Source organism: Phacochoerus africanus, chromosome 3, assembly GCF_016906955.1.
Source record: "Phacochoerus africanus isolate WHEZ1 chromosome 3, ROS_Pafr_v1, whole genome shotgun sequence".
In the NCBI taxonomy this organism is placed as follows: Eukaryota; Metazoa; Chordata; class Mammalia; order Artiodactyla; family Suidae; genus Phacochoerus; species Phacochoerus africanus.
The window spans coordinates 60,195,416-60,214,058 of NC_062546.1; the positions used below are offsets into that span (position 1 = coordinate 60,195,416).

Consider the following 18,643-nt stretch of genomic DNA (forward strand, 5'->3'; position numbering starts at 1 on the left):
TTCAAGAGACTATTGCGGCCAATTCAATGGAAGTGACAAAACTGAGAGACATAGACACATAGGAAGAATATTCAAGAAGTGGAATCAATAGATGGTGACTGCTGTAATAGAAGACAGTCAAAATTAACCTCTGGGTTTCTGATTTGAGCAACCGTGTATATGGTTTGTGTTGCCAGCCAATTAATATAGAACAAGGCAGAAACATGTGAGGGTGAAAGCAAAGAAGTTCACAAAGATTTGGAGTAAATTTTTAAATGGGTTGACGCTTATGTACTTTTAAAACATCCATATCTAAACATCTTTTCAGGGTTCCCTTTTCTCCACACCCCCTCCAGCATTTGTTATTTGTGGACTTATTAATGATGGCTATTCTAACTGGTATGAGGTGGTATCACACAGTAGCTTTGATTTGCATTTCTCTAATAATCAGGGATGTTGAGCATTTTTTCATGTGCTTGCTGGCCATCTGTATATCTTCCTTGGAGAAATGTCTATTCAGGCCTTTAGCTCATTTTTCCATTGGGTTGTTGGCGTTTTTGCTGTTGAGTTGCATAAGCTGCTTGTATATTTTAGAGATTAACCCCTTGTCGGTTGCATCATTTGAAACTATTTTCTCCCATTCTGTAAGTTGTCTTTTTGTTTTCTTTTTGGTTTCCTTTGCTGTGCAAAAGCTTGTCAGTTTGATTAGGTCCCATTAGTTTATTTTTGCTTTTATTTCTGTTGCTTTGGGAGATGACCTGAGAAAACATTTGTAAGGCTGATGTCAGAGAATGTTTTGCCTATGTTCTCTTCCAGGAGTTTTATGGTGTCTTATATTTAAGTCTTTCAGCCATTGTGAGGTTATTTTGTGCATGGTGTGAGGGTGTGTTCTCAGAAAGAGAAAGACAAATACTATATCACTTATATCTGGAATCTAGCATATGGCACAAATGAAACTTTCCACAGAAAATAAACTCATGGACTTGGAGAATAGACTTGTGGTTGCCAAGGGGGAGGGGGAGGGAGTGGGATGGATGGGGTACTTGGGGTTGATACAGACTATTGCCTTTGGAATGGATTAGCAATGAGATCCTGCTGTGTAGCACTGGGAACTATGTCTAGTCACTTATGATGGAGCATGATAATGTGAGAAAAAAGAATGTATACATGTATGTGTAACTGGGTCACCGTGCTATACAGCAGAAAATTGACAGAACACTGTAAACCAGCTATAATGGAAAAAAATAAAAATCATTATATAAAAAATTAAACATTTTCATTACAAAAAATCTTTGGAGAGTTAGACTTCTAAGAGACATTTACATATATGATCTAATGACAGGTGTAGGGGAAAAAAAAACACATAGGGGAATTGTTAGCACATAGGTGCTTACTAAAGTCATGGGAATGGATGAAATTACCCAAGAAGAGTAGGCAGGGTGAGGTGCAAAGACGACCTAGAGACATAGAAAAGAATTGTGACAGAAACTGGTAAGCTCATAAACTCATAAATAGGAGCCTGCAAAGAAGCCTGGGACACGGAAATCAGGAAGGAGATGAAGACAGTAGATACATTACAACAGAAGCCAAGAACAGAATTTTTGAAAAGGATGTGGTGGTCAAAAATTGCCAAATGCTGGGGAAAGAACTAATACTAAACGACCTGACAAGACTTCTTTTTTCCTTGATTATTCTTTAGAGATACTAAATTATTCAACAGACTAAAGTAGCCAAGAGACAGTAGTATCTATCTAAGGACCCTCAACATTCTTAAGAGACACCACTATTATGTGATTTACTTATTTTTTAAAAATAACTTTTATGGAGTGTAGGTCATTACAGTTTTAGGTGTACAGCAATGTGAATCAGCCAAACATATACATATATATCCATTCTTTTTCAGATTCTTTCCCCATATGGGCCAATCACAGAGTATTGGATACATTTCCCTGAGCTATATAGTAGGTCCTTGTTACTGATCAATTCCATACATAGTAATGTATATATGCCAATCTCAATCTCCCAGTCCACCCCTCCTTCCAGTGCTTCCCCTTTGGACCCCCCCCCCAAGGTTTGGTATCAAAATCTTTGAGTCTGTTTCATGTTTTTGAATAAGTTCTTATGTTTAAAGTATTTTGCCCAGAGTATATCATAGTGGGGAAGGACAGAGGCTCTCAAATTAGAACCCTTGAGTTTCAGGCACCTGTGCTACCATGGAGAAGTTCATCATTCTGGGCCTTAATTTCCTGTCTATAAGGATAATATCAGTATCATCCATTTTAAGCTACTGAGGTTTTAGTAAATTAGTCCATGTAGCACACTTATAACTGTATGATATACAAAGTAAACTCAAGAAATATTTAATATGATTCCAAAGCCCGCCACCATTTGGTCCCAACCCTCCTTAACTGGCACTGTAAGTTTCACCCAGGTCACTCTTCTTACTTCACCCACTCCATCCATGAGGCAGGGCCTACATCTATATCGTGTAAATACCACTCATGCTCAGTACTCCTACCTAGCAAACCCTCTCTACACCACCCAGAAGTTCACTCGTGGTCTACATATCATTCTCCATAAAGCCCTTCTAGCTTATTTTATTTGTTTGACAATTATTTATTGAGCATACCTGGTATTTACTAGACACTAGGAATGTAAAAATAAATAAAAAGATGGTCCCTATCCTTAGGTGGAAATCTTCTATTAGTGACATGTGCTCTGAGCCATGAAAACTAGGTAGGTACTTCATTCATTCATTCATTCATTCAACATTTATATACTGAGAGCCTACTAGATGTTCAAGAACTATTTCAGAAGCTGAGAATCAAATAATGAACAAAAACATAAGTGGGGAACTGTGATTACGGAGCTTACCTGCTATGGGGAGGGAAATCGTAAAAATTTATATATATATATATATATATATATATATATGATAGGCAATGGTAAGTGTGTTGATTTTTTAAGGTTTTTTTTTTTTTTTTTAATGCTGAGTGCTAAGGTCACTGCTCCAAGCATTGGAGAAGCAGACAGAAAAAGACAGAAAACCCCAATTTACTGAAGTAGAAAGCTCCCAAGAACCAGTACTGGTTAGAAAATCCAAAACTGTAATTGATAGACAGGGACAACTCTGAGAGGTAAAAACTCGGGGAGTGGGCAGCCATAACCGAGGAGCCCCCACATTTTGCGAGTTTTACCTCCAAGAGCTCTATTAGCGCCTCACGTGAAAGTAAGAAAATTCCCCTGTGCTTCTCTAGGGGAGGGAAAAAGGACAATTTTGAAATATAGAAGAGTATTCTGCTCCTAAAAAGGTCTGTCCTCAGAAGAAAACATTTTACCAGACCCTAACCTATTTGGAGGATATCAAAACATACCTAACCTGGAGAAAGGGATACCTTCATCTCTAGCTTCATCCTAACCCCACATAAGGGAGGGGCAACACTGGGCAACTCCTGTGAAGTCCACGGTCCAGGGGCCCAGGGGCCCAGGGGCCCCAAAAGCCTGAGCCCTAACCCTAAAGAACCTATCTCTCCTCCTCACCTCACCATCACATCACTAAAGGCTTATTGACTATAGTTCCTTTGACCCAGGACATCGAGTCCCGCTTTCACCAAAGTAAGACATTCGAAAGGGGGAAGAATGCAGTTTGCAAAGATAGAGAAGCTTTCAGAACTAAGTCAGATGTGGCAAGAATACTGAAATTATTGGACAAGCAATTTAAAATTATTACAATTAAAATGGTAACAGCTTTTTAAAAATTTTATTATAATTGATTCATGATGTTCTGTCAATTTATGCTGTACAGCAAAGTGACCCAGTTATATATATATATATATATATATATATATATATATATACACACTCTTTTTCTCACATTATCCTACAATATGTTCTAATAGCTTTAATGGAAAAAGTGGACAACATGCAAAAATGGATGGGTAAGGTAGGCACAAATGGAAATTCTGAGGAAAAAAAAAACAAATATTAGCAATCAAAAAACACTGCAACAGAAATGAGGAATGCCTTTGATGGACTTGTACTAACAAGACTGGATACAATGAAGTAAGGACTCTTTGAGCTGGAGTATATTCAATAGAAATGCAAATCTTAGGCAACGGTAAGTGTGTTGAAAAGTAAAACAGGGAAGGTGGAAAACATCATGAGAGAAGGGCTGCAATCTAATAACGAGTGGCATTTTTGGCAGAGATCTGAAGACAATGTCTACAAGCCATGTAAGTATCTAGGGAAGAGGGAACAGCCCATGAACCAGGCTCTACTGAAGGAGAATGTCTGGCATGTTTTAGAAAAAATGAGTAAAGAAGTCAAGAGGACTGAAGGACAGCTGACGAGTAGCAAAAAAATGGATAAGGTTGGTAGAGTAACAAGGCAGGGCTAGAGCCCAGATCCTCATAGGTTAGATAAAGGTGGAACCAGGAACTAGTTAAAAGGCTGCTGCAAAAGTGGATTAAGAAATAATGAGAGCTTAAACAAAGGTAGTAGGTACAGTGAGAAATAGTTGGGAATGTGGAAATATTTTGAAGGAAGAGTCAATGAGATTTTCTGAAAGGTTAGGAAAAGGGAAGAAAGAAGTGGTGAAAGAAGACTACAAGGTTTTCAACTTCAATAATCGAGAAAAAAAAAGTTGCTATTAACTGAGAAGTCAAAGGCTATGGGAAAATTAGGTTTGGGGACTGAGGAGTCTGTTCTGTACCTCTGTACCTGTTCATTCTGAGAAACCTGATAAACTTCCAGGTATAGGTATAGTATAAGCAAACTGGAATTATCAGTCTGGAGTTTATGGAGAAGAATTGGCCCCAAGATAAAATTTGGGATTCAATAATGTATTTAAAGCTTTAAAGCTGGACACTAAGGAAATAAATATAGGTAGAGAAGATGACCAAAATCCAAACCCCCGGTCACTCTAAAATAAGAAGTGTAGTAGATAAAAAAGTGAATGAGCGAAGACGATTAAGAAGGAACAATTACAGTAGTAAGGGAAAGTATAGATGTGGCCTCCTGGAAGACAAGTGAAGAAAGTGATTCTGGATGAGGAGATCAGTTATATTCAGTCTCACAAGAGATCAATGATATGAAGACCCAGAACTAAATTTGAATTTATTTCCCCAGAAAATATTTGTGCCCTTGACAAGAACATTTTCAGTGGACGAGTGGGGTAAACGCCTTATCAGAAAAGAAGGAAACAATGTAGACAGCTGTTTAATTTTGCTGTAAAAGGGATCAGGTAAATAGAACATCTGGAAGAGAAAGCAGTGTGTCCCTTTAGGATAAATAAGTAAGTATCTGAATTGCTAAGAAGAATAAAAGTAATGAAAGAAAAAAATCAGGATGACAGTGAAAGAGGGGAAAATTGTTGCAGCACTGTCACTGAACAGATGAGAAAGGATAAAATCTAGTACACAGAGAGAGTGTTAGTCTTAGACAAGGGTAGAAATAGTTCAAATAATAGAGCAGCACAGACTCCAAGGGGCCCATGCACATAATGCAGTGGTGGAAGGAGATCTGTGTACTTAAATGGGATAAAAACAAACCTTCATTTTCAATAAGTATATAATTTCCTTCAACTATGAAAGTAGTTGACAGATCACAATAGTTTTAGCAGTACCTGTGATTTTTGTCAATGGGGAAATAACAGTTATAGTAGATATCCCAAAATATTGTTTATTCTCATAACCACTTCAAAATTACGGTAGTTACTAGATCCATACTAGGTTTGGTGATTTAATATATTAATAAGAGAACATACATATTACAATGTTACAAATTTTACTTACACATAAGGGAAAATGTTCAAATTTTAAAATGAGATATTAAAACTAAATAGCAATAGCTATACTATCTGTGATTTGTTGTAGAATTTTTAAATTCATCTCAAAACATGATTTATTCAAGATTCCAAGAAATGGTTAAATAAAACGAAAGCAGGTTTAAACATGTTTACTCTGTCTGCTAAGTCATTTTCAAATAGTAACAGATGTATTTACTGTATTTATAATCATACACAGAGCTGTGGCACTTTTCAAAACATAACAAAATACTAAATAAACATAAACTTCTAAAATGCAAAGTGGCCTATGTTAATGAAAAAAACACTTTCTCTAAAGAGTATAATTGATATTTCCATTTTTGGTTTTAACTATTGAAATGTCCAGTACTTCAGTGATCTCATTAATCTGAAAATTTAAATTTTTATAACTAATTTAACTACAATTTTACTTTTGTAGCTATTTACTAAAAAATATTCATGTAAAACAGGACATGATTCATAAGAGTAGAGTTCAGTTAATTTTTACATAAACATATTCTTTTAACCAACACGGGTTACAGGTTAAACTGCACGTTTAAGTCTTTCTCTGTTGACTCATTTAACTTTGTATAGTAGCATAATGCCCTCAAGGTCCATCCATGTTGTCACAAGTAACAAGATTTTATTTTATTTTTTGTTTTTGTTTCTGCTTTTTAGTGCCACACCTGCGGCATATGCAAGTTCCCAGGCTAGAGGTCGAATTGGAACTGCAGCTGCTGGCCTATGCCACAGACACAACAATGCCAGATCTTTAACCCACTGAGCGAGGCCAGGAATTGAACCCACAACCTCATGGATACTAGGTGGGTTCCTTCCTCTGAGCCACAAAGGGAACTCTGAGATCTCATTTTGTAATGGCTTTAGTAATATTCACTGTATATACCAGAAAGTCTTCATACATTCATTTACTGATGGACACTTGGGTTGTTTGCATATCTTGGCTATTGTAAATAATGCTGCAGTGACCATAGCAGTGCATATATTTTCTGAATTAGTGCTTTTGTTTTCTTTGAATACATATCTAGAAGTGGAATTTCTGGATTATATAGTGGCTCTATTTTTAATTTTTTGAGGAACTTCCATACTCTTTTCCACAGTGGCTATGCCAATTTATATTCTCACCAACAATGCATGAGGATTCTCTTTTCTCCATATCCTTGCCAACACCTGTTGTTCCTTGACTTTTTAATAATAACTTCTGACAGGTATGAAGTGATATCTCATGTGGTTTTTATTTTCATTTCCCTGATGATTAGTAATATTGAGCATCTTTTCACACATGTATCTCTCTTTAGAAAAATGTCTATTCAGACCCTGCACCTATTTTTGAATTGAATTGTTTTTGCTATTGAGTTGTATGAGTTCTTTATATATTTTGGATGTTAACCGCTTATCATATATATGAATTGCAAATATTTTCTCCTATTCAGTAAGCTGCCTTTTCATTTTGTTGGTTTCCTTTGCTGTGCAGATGCTTTTTAGGTTGATATAATTCCACTTGTTCATTTTTGCCTTTTTTTTTGTCTTGGCTTTTTATGTCAAATACAAAAAATTATCACCATGAACAATATCAAAGAACTTACCACCTAGGTTTTCGTCTGGGAGTTTTATGGTTTCAGGTCTTACACTCAAGTCTTTTATCCATTCTGAGTTAATTTTTGTGTATGGGATGAGAGAGGAGTGCTTCTCATGTGGCTGTGCAGCTTTCCCAACACCATGCATTGAAGAGACTGTCCTTTCTCCAACGCCTATGTTTGGCTCCTCTGTGATATGTGTGTTTTTTCTATTCTGTTCCACTTACTATGTGCCCATTTTTAATTCCAATACCATACTGTTTTGATTATAGTAAACTTTGAAATCTGGGATCATGATGCTTCCAATTTTGCTCTCAAGATTGCTTTGTCTCTTCAGGGTCTTTTGTGGTTCCATACAAACTATAGCATTATTTCTTCTATTTCTCAGGGTTTTTTTTTTTTGATAATTGTAAATGGAATTTTTAAAAACATATCTGGAATCTAATATACGGCACAAATGAAACTTTCCACTGAAAAGAAAATCATAGACTTGGAGAATAGACTCATGGTGGCCAAGGGAGAGCAGGAGGGAGTGGGATGGATGGGGTGCTTGGGGTTAACAGATGCCTTTGGAATGGATTAGCAATGAGATCCTGCTGTGTAGCACTGGAAACTATGTCTAGTCAGTTATGATGGAGCATGATAATATGAGAACAAAAGAATGTATACATGTATGTGTAACTGGGTCACCATGCTGTACAGTAAGATAAATCTTATGAAAAAATGGATGTTGAATTTTTTGTCAAATGTTTTTTCTGCATCTCTTGAGATGCTCTTATTTTTATTCTTCATTTTGTTAATATGATGTATTACATTCACTGATTTGATGCCAAAATCAACTACAGCAATTGTGCTTTTAACTATTCTACACAATGAGATTTCATTGGAGATTTAGTTTGGGGAAACATAGTTTCACATTTAAAAAAATTTAAAAAAATCATGCTTTCAACTCTTGGATTTAAATTTGTTTCATAGATGTACACTGTGCAGTTGATATAGCTTTGAAAAAATAGTTTTCATCTGTAAAACATAAAATTTTAAAAAGACCAAGCTATTAGTGAAGTTGAAACATTAAATACCAACTGTACAGAAAAAAATAAATATTGTATCTACATTTTATACAATCCTTTGTATAGTCCATGTCTTTAAAATGTTATTACATTAGAAATAACTTAATGATTTATCTATTTACTTATTAAATAGGTGATGTAAATGACCAGAGTATCTACAGACAACTGCGTCAGGAGATTTACACTATTCATTTTTCCTGCTCACAAGTGAATTGTTGATAGCAAATTTATAAGATTATATTACATGATCATTATTTCATATCACTCAATCTATATGTTTCATTTTTAAGGAAAAAGGAAGGAGGTTTCTTTATGGTCCTTTCAACTGCCAAGAAAAGCCTCTTAAGAGTAAATATTTAATGCTATGGAAAGGAATTACACACTAAGGATAGCTGTTTTGACAAACAGTATTTATAACCATTATTGAGTTGGATTAAGAAGAAATTAGCAGTGGCATGGAATACTGAAGTGCGTTGGTCACTCCATGTACTGGATTTTCATAATTAAAAAGCAAAAATCTCAGGAAACCACATTCAAATGTTAAAAAAAAAAGCAGGTCTGTCCATTTACAAATAATTTTTAAATGTTCAAGTTTATTGAGTCTGTTACCTATCCTTTTTAGAGAAAATTAAGAGCTAGATTTACTAAGAAAAGTATACTCTAAAAAGTATACTCTAAATGGAATGGAATATAATTCATTCTATTATATTGTTGCCATACTCCTCATACTTACTAAAATATATATTTGACTATTATAGAAATTACTTATTTTTAAACAGAATACCCATCTTCGGATGGCCAAATGAATCAACTGCCTGATGTGAAAAGTTGTCTGTTGAAAGTTACTTTACTGGAAAAAACATTAACAGCAATTATTTTCTTCTCACTCCAGAGCAAAACCGTATGCCACAGAGATAGTACCTGTATGATATTACATGTGACATAAAAAGGAGTTTATTTTATTCCATTTGAAGTCAGATCTGCCCTGTAGTTGTAGAATGGTCACAAAAAATACATTTTTATTGATACCTCACAATGTGTAAATGCCAAATAACCTTTTGTGAGTTGTGGGCACTGCGTAATAATTTATATTAATCTTGAGCTTTTCTGATTTATAAATAAAATTTACATAATAAAACTGATATAATTTCTTTGAGACAGAAGAAACATTAAGGTATATGCATCATCCTACAGTACAAAGTATCAGTGTTAAAAGGCAGAAAACAGCTTCTATCCAACTGAGATTTACTGTGATAATAAGGTTTGGGTTATTGAATAATGTTTTATCTTTCATGATTTTAATCGCAGATTCTTAGGATTTTGTGTGCAAGTGTTTTGAAATGATTAACTACTCAGCACACTAATACTGCTGCTCTGAAATGACAGCCATCACTGCAAAGATTTAGGTTGCCATGAAGAACTGCATTAAGGGCTACAAAACGTAACATTTTTAACTCACTTTGATATTCCAAGTCGACATTTCTTTATGAAAACCATAAACTATATATATCTATTCTACATTTTCTCTGAAGTTATATACTGATGCAGTTCAATATTTTACACATCCACTCTATTTTAACCTCACCATGAAGCAGGTAATGTGCATGCTTATTTTCCATCATCCTCCATCTTTAGGGGATGAAGGGAGTTTGGAAAGCAGAGTGACACCAAACTATAGCCAACGCATATTCAGCTCCGTGAACAATCATCAGCACCATTAAATAGTAGTTAACAAGCATTTTTCCCCCTTAGGAAGCATGAAACGAGGAAGAATTTATAAATACTCCCTTACTTATTTTTTTAAAACTCAAAACCAGGAAGCTCTAACATCTGTGTTTTTTTTTTTTTTTTTTCAAAAAAAATATACATAGCCGATTTACAATGTTTCTTCAATTTCTGTTGTACAGCAACGTGGCCCAGTGCTGCAGAGTAGGACCCCAGTGCCCATCCATTCCACATGTAACAGTTTGCAACCACCAACCCCAAACTCCCTGTCCATCCCACGCCCTCCCACTCCCCCATGGCAACCACTAGTTGGCCCTCCTTGGCAATGATCTGTTTTTGTTTTGTAGATAGGATCATCTGTGTCATATTTTAGATTCTACAAATAGGTGATATCATATGGTATTTGTCTTTCTCTTTCTTACTTCACTTAGTATGAGAATCTCTAGTTCCAGCCATATTGCTGCAAATGGCATCCTTTGTCCTTTTTATGGCTGAGTAGTTTGTATATATATATACACACACATACCTATCTTCTTAATCCATTCATCTGTTGATAGACATTTAGGTTGTATCCATGTTTTGGCTATTGTGAATAGCGCTGCAATGAACATAGGGGTGCATGTATCTTTTTGAATTCATGTTTTGTCTGCATATAGGCCCAGGAGTGGGACTGCTAGATCATAAGGAAGTTTTATATTTAGTTTTCTGAGGTACTTCCACACTGTTTTCCACAGTGGTTGTATCAATTTATATTCCTACCAACACTGAAGGAGGGTAACTTTTCTCTACACCCTCTCCTGTTTTTGTTATTTATTGACTAGTTAATGAGGGCCATTCTGACTGTTGTGAGGTGGTACCTCATAGCAGTTATAATTAGTGATGTTGAACATTTTTTCATATGCCTGATGGCCATCCGTATATCTTTGTAGGAGAAATGTCTATTTAGGTCTTCCGCCCATTTTTCACTTGGGTTGTTTGTTTTTTTGTTTTTGTTTTTTTTTTGCTGTTGTGTTGTGTGGGTTTTTGGTATATTCTGGAGATGTTTTAACATTTACGTATGTTAGTTCCTCTATGCCAGGAAATTGCAAGCTTTGTCTCTATCCTATCCCTAAAGCACTATGAATAGCTTCCTCTCCCCAGTATATACTTTCTGTGAGTCATATACAGTAAAATGAATATGATAATGAAAAAGAAAAAAAACCCAAAGAACAAAAATCCACCAGTCATAGAATACAGTCTGCCCTGAAGTAAGGACTCTTAATCCCAGAGGTACTTCCGTATAGGTTCAATGATAAGAAAACACAACTGCTAAATTGTATGTAGTTTGGTTCTTTACTAAGAAGTGAGTTTCACCAAACTGTTTTTCTCCTTATTTTCCTTCAGCATAAATTTTTTTCCATTACAGAAGTGGTCTGCTGTTGTACAGTTCATTACTATTTTTATTTTAGGAGCTTTCATTTTATTATGCAATCCAAGGCTTTCATCAAGAATTTCTACAAATAAGATGACAATATTTTGTCAAAATTATTTAAAAATACATTCTCATTTCCAAAGGAAATTGGGATATGGGTTGTTTTAAACAGACAAATATATAAGATAAATGGTTCAGCATTTTTGGAGAGCCTCTTAATTTTATAAGGCTATCCCAAGAACAGGATTAAGAAACATTGGAACTGAACAAATCCAGTTTTTCACTTAAATTCAGTCTTTATACACAAAGAAAAATGGTAAAGAAGATTTGAATTATATATCTCACCTCACTGTTTAAGTGCTTTGAATAGCTTTCATAAGCCATCAGCAGATAAGGGAAAAAAAAAAAAAAACACCAGAAATATGTATAATTCAACATCTTATATTCAGAGTAATTTCAAACATATTGTTTGAAATACTGTTTCAATATATTGTTTGAAAACATGTCTGTTCTCTGCAGCCTGTTACTGACTTCTGAAAGGCTGCCATTGGGGAGTAGACCTACCTGCCAAGATTTTCTTCTCAAGTATGTGTCTGCGAATGTTAGAATATCTTCTGTTATGCCAGCTCATTAGCTTTCAAGGATTCAGAGGAAAGTCTGGATATCTTTACTGAATGAAGCAACCTGAAAACTGGCCTGATTGTAAAACCCCAAACACTTTTAAACTTAATGACTTCATTGACTGAGACTGACCAGAGAGTAACCAATTACATTAGAGTAGTAATCTCTTTTGCCTCAACTACCATAATGTGAGAAAATATTTTTAAAATTTCCTTGAAAAAAAATCTTATTTTCCTTACTCTAAAAAGCCCAAACTATGAATTTGTATTTATCTACCATAAGTCCATAGAGGTTCTGTCTGAATTTCTAGACTCTAGCTATTATTGCAGAAGGTGGCTGCTTTAAGGTGACCTGCCTGGTCTGCTTATTAGTCTGTCCTATTACATCCAAACAGTCATAAAGACCACTAATACTCTGTTGAAAAGAAAAGTGGATGAGCAGCTATTGCAAGAAGGCAAAAGGAACATATTGACAATTAGCTATAAATACATAAATTTATATACATATTATTAAATAGCTTCATTTTTGATATTGTTTAACATCTTTTGTTACTTTTAAGTACCATTACTTTTCCTCTTCATATTGGGAAAGAGATTTTATTTTTAATTACATATCTAAATTGTTTACTATGTGAAAATCCAAATGATTTTTGGATCTTGACCTTGATTGAATTCAGAAAACTATTCAACTTGAAATTTATTACCAGTTCTCTATAAATACTGATGAATTTTGTGATGAAATTTCTGTGTGGACAATTGTATCACAGGCAAATAATATCTTAAGTAAATAATGTCTCTTTCTTTATACTTTATTCCCTATATTTCTTTTTCTGTTATTTTGCAATAAGACCACTAGTAAAATGATGAAAAGTAGGTGACTATGGGCATCATTTTAAATTATCACTACTAAGATATTTGCTAGAAATTTACGACAGCTATAAGCAAACTTTCATAATAAGGTTAAGGCTAACCTCTTAAAATCATGAATGATGAATTCTAATTTCTACAGTACCTAGTTTTTAATTAATTTGAAAATGCTGAATGAGCCATTCCTGCAACCTGACTTTTGCTATTTTATATATAGCTAAACTGGGTTGGTAACATATTTTAAAAGCTTTTTATGTCTATGTTCATAAACAGGATTTGCCATGTGCCATATTACTGCCTCCTATTTTTTGCTATCTCTTCTCTAAATTTACATATCTGGACTTAACATTCTTTTTTGATGGCTATATTTCATTATCTATATCAGAGTGATTTTTAGAATTTCACTGACCTTTGTGGCAACATGTTTCTGGTAAATTTCCTTTACCTGTAGTGAAACATTGCTTGCATTTACAAATTATTTTCTTAAAATAGATATGAACAGCTACTGTGCTAAGTCCTTTGTTGATACTGTCATTATTGCTTATATTTGAATAAGGTCCATTTTCACTGAACCAGCTATTAGCTGGAGACTACTCTGGGATGGGAAGAGATTTCATGGCTCAGTGGTTTAATTTTCGTTGTTACAGAGAGTGGCCGTTTACTTAAAATATATCACTTCTGCGTAGTCACACCTCTTTTGTCTCTGAGCAACCGAGCAAGTTCAGGAAGGCTTCTACTACAATCTTCACTCCCCTTGATTTCTTATGATCCTCTGCCAGTAAGAAACATAATCATCATTTCAAAGGTAATTCACTCATTTTACTGGATCTATCTGTGCCTGTACTTTCTGAGTTCTGCCACGCTGGTTCCCCAGGACTGTCTGAGCTGTCATTTACCACCTCTCCAGGTCATCCTTCTGTATCCAAACAAGTTCCAGATCATAGCTGTTCCTTCTCAGAGCACAGTCCCCATTTTCTGGGAACAAATATTTCCTGCCTATTTTTGAGATCTGCCACTAACAGCAGTCCCTTTAGCACCCTCTGTTTCTCTCAGTGAAAAAGGGCCCTGACAAAAAAAAGAGCATCTTATACAAGCTGAGCTTGTTTCAGTTGTTTTTGACAAAATTTACAGGTACTTTGGAGTATGGGTTAGTTTTCTCTGTTTTCCAAAACTTCATTTGGAAGTTAATTTTGCAGAGGTTTTATTGTTCTTCATTATGTCCTTAATTTCTAAGAGGAAAATAAAAATTTTCAGAACTAAACTGGAACCATGTTCTTAAAAAAAACCCAAACTTTAATATAAATGATACCAGAGCCTCATAAAAGAAGTTGGGTAGTTTTCTCTTTTACCATTCTCTAAAAAATCTTGACTAACAGTTGATGAATATTTGCTAAAGAATTACTGATCTTGTTGGCTCTCAAGGATGATTTGCAAATGTTTAATATATTTCTTCCTGACATAATTTTAGTTTACACTTTTCCAAAAGTTTTTATCTACATGTAATATAATTTATATATAGCACTCTGATTTTTTTAAGAACTTGTTTCAGTTACATGGAAGTAATCATTATGGTGGGATAAGACTTTTCCACATTCTTCCCCCAACCAAAAAAAAACAAAAAAACAAAATTGACCATTGCTCATGAAAAGAGTGCTTTGAAGTGTGTAAGAGGAACAGTTTCAATGTATCTAGATCACTACTCCTCCAGGACATCAGAGCATGGAGCCAAGAGAGCCTCTCTGTCTGTGATTTCTCCTACAGGGGAAAGTGAGCGTCCAGCTTGCCCAGCTGTGTGGTATGCTACCAGAGACACACTTCTTTCTCAATCCACACAGAGTACTGAGTCATGAACTGAACAACTAGGACATGGTGCGTGGCTGGAGAATAGCAGCCATCACTCAGAATGGAACATATCAAAGGTATACTCATGGAATCCACCAGGAAGTCTGCCCATGAGATGCTAAAGACTCCTTACCTATGGATCCCCCAACCAACCTACGCTTTTTACCCACACACCCCCTCATCCTAGGGCCAAGCCTCCTGTGCACACCCTGAAGGTGGTGAAAGTAAGCATTTGAGACAACTATTAGCACATGCAGAAAGCCAACCAACTCTGCAAGGACTGGGAGAAAGGAGCACACTAGCGCTTTCAACACTACCCTAGGGAAAGTGAGCAACTGGGAGGCTACTGGCACCCATCCTAGCTTTATAAGATTAAGAAAAACTATACAATCTTGAGTACCCTCACAAAAGGGAACAAAAAGTGTAGAACAGGCCTGCCCACAGAAAAGATCTGAGAAAACCTCAGAATCCCTAAGATGGCTGAAAAAAGGAATTTCTCTCCCAAAGCCACTTAATTAATTTTGCAGGAGGTTACAACTTCCTCAAATATGAAGACAGTAATGTATGACTTCCATTTCAAGGAACATGAAAAATCAAAGAAACATGACACCACCAGAGGAAAACAATTTTCCAGTGACCACTAAAAAATAATTCAAAATAGTGTTTTTAAGGAAGCTCACTGAGCTACAAGAAAATACACAAAGGTAATTCCACAAAATCAGAAAAACAATACATGAACAAAATGAGAAGTTTAACAGAGAGCTAGGAATCATAAAAAAGAACCAAACAGATATTTGGGAGCTGAAGAATATGACAAATAAAATGAAAAATACAATAGAGAACATCAACATCAGATTGGATCAATCACAGGAAAGAATCTGTGAAGGAGAGATCACTTGAAATTATCCAGTTGGGGGAACAAAGAAAAAAATAATGAAAACCTACATAATTATGGGATACCTCTAGAAGAAATAATCTTTGCATGACTAGAGTCCCAGGAGAAGAGAGGAAAAATAAGGCAGAAAGTTTATTTGAGAAATAACCCAAATGTGGGGGGAGATTTGGAAATTCAAATTCATGAAGCTCATATACTGAACTACCAAATTTCAACACTAAATCATCTTCTCGAAAACAAAATATAATAAAACTGACTAAAATCAAAAACAATTTTAAAAAGCAGGAGAAGGGGAAAAAACCTCCTATACAAAGGAATCCCCTGTAAGGCTATCAGTGTACTTCTCAGCAGAAAACTTTTAAGCTGGAGAGAGAGGAATGATGCATTAAAAATGCTAAAAGGAAAAAAAAAAAAAAGCACCAAGCAAGAAAAAATCTCCTGGTAAAGTCGTCCTTCAGAAATAAAGGTTAGTTTAAAAACTGAAAAATGTGATATATGGAATGATTGGCCAACAGGGAACTTCTATAGAACACAGGGAATTCTACTCAATACTGCAATAATCTACATGGGAAAATAATCTGAAAAAGAATCGATGGATGTGTGTATATATGTATAAATGAATCACTCTATTGTACAGCAGAAATTAACATTATAAATCAACTATACTTAAATAAAACCTTAAAAAATAATAAAAACTGGGAAAAAAAAACTTTCCCAGACAAGACAAAAGGTAAGACGTTCATCATTCAATTGCCTTATAAGAAATCCTGGAAGAACATGCTTAAGGCTAAAAACAATGTTAACAGCAAGTATAAAGTCAAATTCAGAATACTCTAATCCTATAATATGGTGCTTCATTAATAACTTAAATCTAGAATAAAAATTTAAAAAAGTGAACTATGATACCACAAATACAATGCTTTGGGAGGCGAATAAAAGGTAGTTTTTGTATACTAAGTTAAGGTATAAGAGATTATAGTATCTATAAGATGTCTTATGTAAGCCTCAGGGTAACCACAAAGAAAAACTAGACCAGATGCCACAAAAGAAAAAGAGAAGGGAATCAAAGCATATCATTACAAAAAAATAAACAATTCATGAAGGAAGATGGCAAGAGAAGAAGAAAGAAACATGGGAACTGCAAAACAGCCAGAAAACAGTAACATTAATAAATCCATACATATCTATCGACAATTTACTTTAAATGGAAATGGATTAATTTTTTTATTTCTCCAATACGTTATTTTTTTTTTCCTACAGCACGGCATGGTGACCCAGTTACGCATACATGTGTACATTCTTTTTTCTCACATTATCATGCTCCATCATAAGTGACTAGACATAGTTCCCAGTGCTACACAGCAGGATCTCACTGCTAATCCATTCCAAAGGCAATAGGCTGCATCTGTTAACCCCAAGCTCCCAATCCACCCCAGTCCATCTTGCTCCCACCTGGGCAACCACAAGTCTATTCTCCAAGTCCATGAGTTTATTTTCTGTGGAAAGGTTCATTTGTGCCATATATTAGATTCCAGATGTAAGTGATATACTTTGGTATTTGTCTTTCTCTTTCTACTTCACTCAGTATGAGAGTCGATAGTTCTGTCCATGTTGCTGCAAATGGCATTCTTTTGTTCTTTTTCATGGCTGAGTAGTATTCCAATGGGCATATATACCAACTCTTCCTAATCCAATCATCTGTTGATGGACATTTGAGTTCTTTCTATGTCTTGGCTACTATGAATAGTGCTGCATTGAACATGTGGGTGCATGTTTCTTTTCCAAGGAAAGTTTTGTCTGGATATATGCCCAAGAGTGGGATTGCTGGGTCATATAGTAGTTCTATGTATAGATTTCTAAAGTACCTCCATACTGTTCTCCATAGTGGTTGTACCAGCTTACATTCCCATCAACAGTGCAGGAGAGTTCCCTTTTCTCCACACCCCCTCCAGCATTTGTTATTTGTGGATTTATCAATGATGGCCATTCTGACCAGTGTGAGGCAGTATCTCTTGGTAGTTTTGATTTGCATTTCTCTAATAATCAGTGATGTGGAGCATTTTTTCATGTGCTTGTTGGGCAACTGCATATCTTCTTTAGAAAAATCTTTATTCATGTCTTTAGCCTATTTTTTTCAATTGGGTTGTTGGCTTTTTTGCTGTAGATGTATAACTTGTTTGTATGTTTTAGAGATTAAGCTCTTGTCGGTTGCATCATTTGAAACTATTTCCTCCCATTCTGTAAGTTGTCTTTTTGTTTTCTTTTGGGTTTCCTTTGCTATGAAAAAGCTTGTCAGTTTGATTAGGTCCCATTGGTTTATTTTTGCTTTTATTTCTGTTGCTTTGGGAGACTGACCTGAGAAAATATTCATAAGGTTGATGTCAGAGAATGGTATGCCTATATTCTCTTCTAGGAGTCTGATGGTGTCTTGTCTTATATTTAAGCCTTTCAGCCATTTTGAGTTTATTTTTGTGCATGGTGTGAGGATATATTCTAATTTCATTGATTTGCATGCAGCTGTCCAGGTTTTCCAGCAATGCTTGCTGAAAAGACTATCTCTTTCCCATTTTATATTCTTGCCCCCTTTATGAAAGATTAACTGGCCATAGAAAAAATCTCAAATCGACAACTTAACCTTCCACCTAAATGAATTAGAAAAATAAGAAACAGAAACTAAAGAAGGAAGGAAATCATAAAGATCAAAGAGGAAGGCAATAAAACAGAGATTCAAAAAACCATGGAAAAAAATCAGTCAAACCAAGAGCTGGTTCTTTGAAAAGGTAAGCAAAATTGACAAACCTCTGGCTAAACTCACCAAGAAGAAGAGAGAAAAAAA

At 35.2% G+C, this 18,643-nt stretch overlaps 1 protein-coding gene across 2 annotated transcripts in view; it reads right to left on the reverse strand.

Moving 5' to 3' along the window:
* Positions 1-18,643, reverse strand: part of TUSC3 (tumor suppressor candidate 3) — a 191,850-nt gene that overhangs the window by 84,391 nt on the left and 88,816 nt on the right. The window lies entirely within an intron of this gene.